The following is an 8,570-nucleotide window of genomic DNA, read 5'->3' as shown; positions in this document are numbered from 1 at the left end:
ACATAGGACGGTGGGGACGTTCTATGTCGCCCGCCGGCGTTTACTTTTGGGTCCCCAAGAACGCCCACCGTCCTTAAGAAGTTAAAATGGAATGAGGCAAAAATGTGATTCTTTGTTTAACTAATTTGCATATGCCCACCCAGAATCCTTTGCAGTAGTAATGATGTGGGATTATTTAAAAAACCCTATTGCACTTGTATTCAATTATTGCACTAACTCCATTTTAACTTTATACTGTGACAATCCTCCATTTTGTCCTCCTAACCTGACTTCTTCAATCCTCCATTTTGTCCTCCTAACCTAACTTGTTCATTTTAAAACTACCTTACAGACAGAATTTCCCAGCACATCTAATACAATAGAACAAAGACTGTATTTTCTATAAAGACATGATTAACACAGGAATTGCTGACTTTTCCTTAGATTTGCAACATAGTATAGTTTGAAGGCCATGAGAACACAGTAGTAATGAAATGTTCTATTCATAAGAGACCTTGCACCTGGCCACGAGGCCTGAGATCACCGACCGTGTAAAATGACGCTCAAGACCCCTTGTCCCCCACCCGTGTCCAGAACAATCCCACCTCTTGGTGGGTGGACACGGGACTAACCACTTAGTTGTTTGAACCAATTAATAATATTGATAGGAGGACACTAATCCCGACACTTAACAATTAATCCAATTAATGATGTTTATTTGCTGATATTCTAATAATCAATGATGACGTAAAATGTCTCTTAAAAGGACCTGCGCGTCCGCTTTTTAATCACTTGCCAATAAATTTTCTCGAAGTTATTTTAACCTGAACCTTGTGTGTCAGACTTAATTACTTCAGCGTATATACGCAATTTATTTTATTAATTTGGACAGGAACAGATAGACATTTAAACATTTTGGTTTACTGCTAAAAAGTACTATAACAACTTGGCGCCCAACGTGGGGCACCGGGCTATGTCTGGCCGGTGAGCCGTCCTAAGGAAGACGCTGTTGGACGGAGGAATCCAGGGGGAAGGAAAGGAGATTGATCACCTCCAGGTACACGGTAGAGACTTCTGCAGAGCCACCGGTATGTTCCGGCCCCTTTGATTGACCCGTCCACGTGTCTGTGACTGCTTCCCGGGAGGACATCAAAGACAGGTAATATCTTGCCCGGTGTCTCGTTACTCATTTGTTTACCTGCATTTTAGTCTATCTGTTGCCTGGGTGTGTTTGAATTGTGTTTGAATTGTTTGCCTGTTTCCCCATTTTGAGATAAAGGGGGGGTGGACCTGCAGGGGATTTGCCTGGGGTTCTGTCTTGCTTGTTTTCCCCTTTTTGGGATAAAGGGGGGTGGACCTAAGGGGACTTGCCTGGGTCTTCAGTATATCTGTCTATCTGTTTGTATTTTGCCCCTTTTGGGATAAAGGGGGGTGGACCTGAGGGGACTTGCCTGGGTCTTCTGTTGCCTGTTTTACTCCTTTTAGGAACCACGGTGCTGTGGTTGTAGGGAAAAAGGGGGGTTGGCCTGTGGATGTGTTCCTGGGGGTCATCTTTGCCTGTTTACCTCTTTTAGGAGCCTCGTGGCTGTGGCTGTAAGGAAAAAGGGGATTGTTGGAACTGTGGATTTTGTGTAGACTCATAATTTCCTGTGATCCTTCTCGTGACACTCTGAGAGCTCAGCTAGCCTCATTGTGCACGTGGTAACCCACAGTTTCGAGTACTGGGGCTGGTGGAATTCCAGTTTTGGTAACCACTGTCCCGAGTACCGAGGCTGGGGGGATTCCAGTTTTGGTAAACCTCAGCTTCGGCTGGGGGGATTCCAGTTTTCTTTTGGTAACCACAGCCCAGAGCGCTGGGGCTGGTGGAATTCCAGTTTCCTGTTTATTTGTGGTAGGGGACTTAGTCTTGTGGTAAGGGACTCTGTTTCCTGGGGGGGGGTTTCAAGTAGGTATTGCTTGTTCTCCGCATCACGTGGTAGTGAGACTTATAAGTGGGTTTTATAGGGGCACTACGGGGTTGAGGGAGGTGACTTTGGAGTAAGCACATGAGTAAAGGAAAGGAATTACTGTTGATTTCATTTGAACTGTGATGCATGCACTGTATTTCAACTGTATTGTTGTCTTGTTTGTTTAATGAGGAGTCTCATGTACTCCTGTGTCTGTCTCTAAGGATTTTTTCCTTGCCTTTCATCTTCTCTACACTTTCTATATTATTATACTATCCACTCCCATTCCTCTTAAAAGAGAAGTGATTGGTCACACACTTCTCACCTCGCTCCAATCCGTGTCTACCACCCCGGGTAGGCGGATTCAGTGACTAGTCTACGTTTTGGGAAGACGCACCTGAGAAAGTCCCACGATTCTCGGGTGGCAGTCGAGCATTGTAGACGTTCCTGTTCAATTTTCCTTCTCTCTCTCTATATCTAGGACGCTGGTATAGGGGTAAAGGGACTATGGGACAGGATTTAGATAAGCCCAGCAAGGGCTGGTTAGCATGTGATTTGGTAGAGAACAGAGAGGGTGAAGAGATGGTTAAAGGTGTTGAAAAGATTGCAAAAGTATGTAAAATTGCTGTACCGACATGTGGGAGATTGCAACCAGAAAGTTGGCGCAAGTTACTAGCAGAAATGAAAGGCAAGCTTACAGACAATGGTTTATTAAAGACTGCTGAAGCATGGTACAGAGTAGCGAAGGCTATTCAGTTAGAAGGTTGGGTTGAGGAAGAAGTAAATCACAAAGGTGTGAAATTGTTTGTGTATCATAAAAATTGTGTTGCTGGGGTTTTCCCTCAGCCAGCGCCCCAAAATGGCGCTCAGGGGATGTCCGTCCCCAAGGTTCAGTCAGCCATAGGTGATAGCCAGCTGACTATGTTCCCCACTCCCGATCCTCCCGAATCCCATCCCATCACCTCCCCTGTCTGCCCGGTCCTGAATTCTGATGGATCTTTCTTTACCCCTTCCCCTTCTCTAACGATCCCATCATCCTCAGCCATCCCCACGCTCCCTTCCATGCCTAATCCTAACATCTCATCTGCCACCTCCTCCCTGCAATCCCTCTCTATGGTTAATCCCCTTCCATCAGCACCCGCCCAGCTAACTACCCCTCCCTCCCATGCTACGACTCCTCTTTCTGCATCCATCCCTACTAATCCCGTCCTGTCTCCTCCGATAACCAGCTCCGCCCCAGTCCAATATCCTACCTCCTTAACCGTACCTGCCCACCCTACTCTTTTGCCCTCCCCTGCCTGGCCCTACCCCTTCCCATATCCCATGGCCCTGCCCTACCCCGGTTACCCTCCCTTTCCCCAAGCCACTCCCCAGGTTCCGGTCATGCCCAGTCCGGCCCAGTCTGCCCCGGAAGTGCCCATATCAAATATGGCCGCCGCTTCTTCCCTTAATCCCGCAGCAACCCCTTTCCCCGCCTCCAATATGGCGGCCCCCAGTTCGGCCCTGATGCCGGTAATTCCCGGTGATTACCTATCCCCAGGTTATGACTCACTGGCCACCCCTGCATCTGGGGCTCTTTCCCAACCACCGATCCTTTCACCTCACGCGGGACCTGCACCGCGTAGAAGAGTCAATATCATAGAATTCGATGATGACGAGGTGGACAGGGTGTCCCATGTCTCATCGGAGCTTGCTGCGGGAGCCCCAACTCATCGTTCTATCGATGATCCCTTCGGCCACAAGGGTCGGGGAGAACAGGCCCCTCCTAAATATGTAGCTTTTAACCCCACTCAAGCTAGTGCTCTGATGAAATCACTCCCTGACCCAGAAAAGCAGCCTATGGCATGGCGTGATCTATTGAGCATTTGTGCTATTAAAGCAGGGGATGCATATTGGCCAAGTATGGCCCGACACCTCAGTACAGATCTGCTCAACACTGATGTTGACTACCCCTCTGGAGTAACTTTTTGCACCCAATTAAGAGAATGGGCTAAGGACAAACTTGCAGATCAGGCTGCTGGCCTTACTGATGTTATTCAAGATAAAGGAGAATCAGTGGAAAGGTTTCATGCAAGACTGTATCAAATGTTTACAGATTTGGGGTTTGATCTTACTGACAAGATTCATTCACAAATGCTGTCAGGTGCGTTTGTCCAAGGTGTTAAAGACTCTATACGCAAGGGAATCATTGCTGCACGCCCTGAATATAAGGTTGTTCCCCTGAACACCCTACTTTTAGTTGCTAGAGGTTTGGAATCCGCTCAGACCCCAAGAAGATCCACTTCAGCTCCTCTCATGGTATCCCGCTCCACCCCAGTCCCAAAAGGTACTAGACCGGAGGAGGGGGGACATTGTTTTAATTGTGGAGCCAAGGGGCACTTTAGAAGTGACTGTCCAGAACCTAAAAAGGAGCCAAGGGAGCCCAGAAAGCCCTCCAAACCTGCCCCGGCTCCCAAAGCCACCAAACAGGTTCCGATAATTGAGGAACCAGATGATTAGGAAATTGGCAAGCCTGTGTCTGTAACCCCTGTCATGGCAGTGTCTACAGGGGATAAGGGGGGGCCACTTGCCACAGTGACTTTGCCCATTGAAGGCCACCCTACCACATTTCTAGTTGACACAGGTGCAGCCCGTAGTGTTCTGCGAGAACAAGACCTGCCAGACCCATCCTTTCTGTCAAATATTGATGTCTCTTGTGTTGGAGTGGATGGCCAGCCAAGACATAGCCCTTTAACAACTCCATTACGAGTTGGCTCTAGCCTGCTTGCTCGCTTTGTGGTATCCTCCACATGCCCAATTAACCTATTAGGTGCTGATGTTCTCTCACGCCTGCAAGCATCCATCACCTTCACCCCGGATGGGCAGGTAGAGATGTCCACACCTCTATCTGAATCAGACACCTCAGCCTTGTGCTCCTTGCCTCTAATGCTGCATTTAGAAAAGCCCCGTGAGAAAGCAGCAGAATTAAGATCCAATTTCCCAGAGGCATTAAAAATACAGGTGCCCGCCAAGTTATGGTCCTCAGGCCCAGAGGACATAGGTCACCTAAATGTTCCCCCTGTGGTGGTAAAGCTCATTCCAGGAGCTAAATTACCAAGAAAACCATTTCTACCCACATCAAGGCACTCTTGGAGAAGGGTGCCCTGGTGAAATGTAAATCTGAATGCAACACCCCATTATTCCCTGTGAAAAAGAAAACTCCAAAAGGTGAGCCAGAGAAGTACAGGATGGTTCAGGATCTCCGTGCTGTCAATGAAGCTACCGTCCTGGACACCCCTCTTGTACCAAATCCCCATACTCTGCTCTCTGGAGTCCCACCATCTGCAAAATTTTTCACAGTCATTGATCTAGCAAATGCGTTTTTCAGTGTCCCACTGGACCCATCCTGCCAATACCTGTTTGCTTTCACCCATGAGATGCAACAGTATACCTGGACTGTCATGCCCCAGGGGGCACAAAATTCACCAAGTCAATTTGCCAAGGCCATGGCCACTATCCTTGACCCATGGCAAGCTGAGCACCCAGAAGTTGTTCTACTCCAGTATGTGGATGATTTGCTGCTCTGTGGAGATGATATACCCACTACTGAAGTGCTCAATTAATCTGCTTTGTTATTTGGCAGAACAAGGATGCAAAGCTTCACTCATCAAGCTACAGTTCTGCCAACCTTCAGTAATTTTCCTTGGACATTGCCTGTCTCAAGGTACCAGACATCTTACTCGGGACCGGGTAAGAGCTGTACTGGATATTCCAACTCCAAGGACTTCAAAATCCCTCCATGCCTTCCTATGCCTCATTTCCTACTGCAGAGCATGGATCCCAGAAGCCTCCCTGCTCATGCAGCCTCTCTATGACGCACTTAAGTCTGACCCTTTCTGTTTGCCTAATGAAGCTCTGGACAATTTCAATGCTCTCAAACGTGCCATTGCTTCTGCTCCTGCCTTGGGCCTACCTGACTACTCAAAACCTTTCAAATTATTTGTCTCTGAAAGACAAGGCCACGCAACAGGAGTTCTCACCCAAACTAATGACTTAAGAGGCCGCCAGAGGCCTATTGGATATTTCTCATGTCAACTGGACATTGTGGCCAGAGGGACTCCTTCCTGTCTCAGGGCTGTCTTTGCTGCAAGAGAGCTCATAGAAAGAACCTCAGACCTGGTCCTTGGCCACCCTCTGGTTGTTTTGGCCCCTCATGACATTTCTGCCATCATCAACCAAGTCCAGCTCAAGCACGTGTCTCCAGCCAGACACCTACGCCTCCAGTGCCATCTTCTTCTACCTGACAATATTTCCATCCAAAGATGTCAAGTTCTTAACCCATCCACTCTTCTTCCACTCCCTGAGGGGGGTATCTATTATGGATTTATCACAGATGAAACCTACATTTACCTGCTTTGTGGATGTATCAAGAAAGTCATGCATCCACATTTGACATTTTATGAAGATGAGAAGCCTCTCTGTGAAGGCCCAGATTACGCCTTCTGTACCATGTGGTACAAACCAGACATTACTCCCGAACCTTGCTATGAAGATGAGCTTTACCACTGGACTGATGTGAAGCTCACTGCTCAAGATTTCTATTGTGACTCTGAAGGCAATAGCATGGTCTTGATCCAACTACCTCAACAACTTAACTACCTCTACCGCCATTGGGATACTGCTATCCCACATATTCCTGTTACCAAATTGAAGACAAGGTCATGGAATGATCTTGGGCCCATGGCAAAGCTATGGGCCACCATGGATGAAGAACAGCTACAGGAAAATGGTATTGTCAAATACCCAACAACTGACCTTCTGGAAGCATGGCCACGCCACTTCCTAGAAAAGGAATTCCAAGATCTGGTCATAGTGAATGATTATGACCCCGAAACACCTCATGACTGTTTTGAACAGATGAAAATGGAGACAGTACACCTACCAACTGTGCATGAGAATCCATTACAAGATCCAGATTTTACCCTGTTTGTGGACGGCTCAAGATATGCTGATGAAGAAGGAAGATATCATACAGGATATGCCGTAACCACAACAGACGAAGTTATCAAATCATCATCCTTACCGCCAGCAATGTCTGCGCAAGAAGCTGAATTACAGGCTCTGACTTCAGCATGCAAAATTTCCGAAGGAAAACGTGCCAACATCTATACAGATTCAAGATATGCTCTGGGTGTGGCACATGACTTCGGCCTAATTTGGAAGACAAGAGGATTTCTTACCACCGCCGGTACACCAGTCAAACATAGTACTGCAATCAAGGAGCTAATGGATGCCCTCCTACTCCCTGAAGAAGTGGCCGTTTTGAAGGTAAAGGCCCATGGGAAATTGGATACAGATGAAGCAAAGGGCAACCATTTGGCCGATCAGGCTGCTAAGCTAGCAGCCAGGGATCTGCAGGAAGTGGATGAAGAAGTGTCCGGACAAGAAGAAGAAGAAGAAGAAGTCCCTATTTTTGCTCTGCAAACTCTTCCTACTGATTTGCGAATTTTGCGAGAACAGCAAGCTGCAGTCACTCCTGAAGAAATCCAAAAATGGAAAAATAAAGGAGCTGTCCAAAAGGACGGAGTATATTACAACAACTTCAAATTTTGTCTTCCAAAAAATTTATATCCAGCAGTTGTCCAATGGGCACATGGGCCTGCACACCTGTCAAAGGAATTGATGGCCGCCCTCATACAGAAGTATTATGAAGCACCCGGAATCACAACATTGATCAGCAGCTTCTGTAAGGCCTGCGTTATTTGTGCAAAATGCAATCCAGGAAGACCAATCAAGGTGCCTGCAAAACACCTGGCAAAGCCCATGTACCCCTTCCAGCGAATTCAAATTGACCACATCCAAATGCCCAAGAGTGGGCCCCATGAATATGCACTAGTCATAGTGGACATGTTCTCAGGATGGCCAGAGGCCTACCCAGTGGCCAATATCACTGCAAAAACAACCGCAAGACGCCTACTTACAGAGATAGTATGTAGGTTTGGACTCCCAGAAGTCATTGAAAGTGATCAAGGCCCAGCCTTCACAGCAACAGTGACCAAAGAAATTTGGACTGCTCTAGGGGTGACCCTAGCCTTCCACACCCCTTACCACCCACAAAGTAGTGGTAAAGTAGAGCGCATGAATGGCACTCTAAAAGCCAGAATGTTAAAAATGTCACAAGAAACAAAGATGCCCTGGCCAGAAAGCCTGTCAATAGCTTTATTTAGTGTTAGGCACACACCTAGAGGAAAGCATTCACTGTCCCCATATGAAATTCTATTTGGGACAGCACCCAGACTAGGTTGTTATTATCCGCAGCAGTTACAGCTCCAATCAGATGTTTTAGTAGATTATGTAACTGAACTTGCAAGTGCCTTGAACAAAATACATGCCCAAGTTTTCTCTTCAATTCCAGATCCCGATTTGGATACAGGTACCCATAACCTGCTTCCCGGAGATTGGGTTCTGGTCAAGAAGTTTGTGCGGAAAAATACCCTGGAACCAAGATTTGACGGTCCATTCCAAGTTCTCCTGATTACCGCAACCTCCGTCAAACTGGCCGGTAGGCCAAATTGGATCCACGCTTCCCACTGCAAGAAATCTCCAGCCCCTGAGGAAGCAGATACCGCACAAGCATGTACCTCTGGTACACCTTCTCCTTAATCA

Source organism: Pelobates fuscus, chromosome 3 (assembly GCF_036172605.1).
Source record: "Pelobates fuscus isolate aPelFus1 chromosome 3, aPelFus1.pri, whole genome shotgun sequence".
In the NCBI taxonomy this organism is placed as follows: domain Eukaryota; kingdom Metazoa; phylum Chordata; class Amphibia; order Anura; family Pelobatidae; genus Pelobates; species Pelobates fuscus.
Note: the sequence above shows the minus strand (reverse complement) of the source record.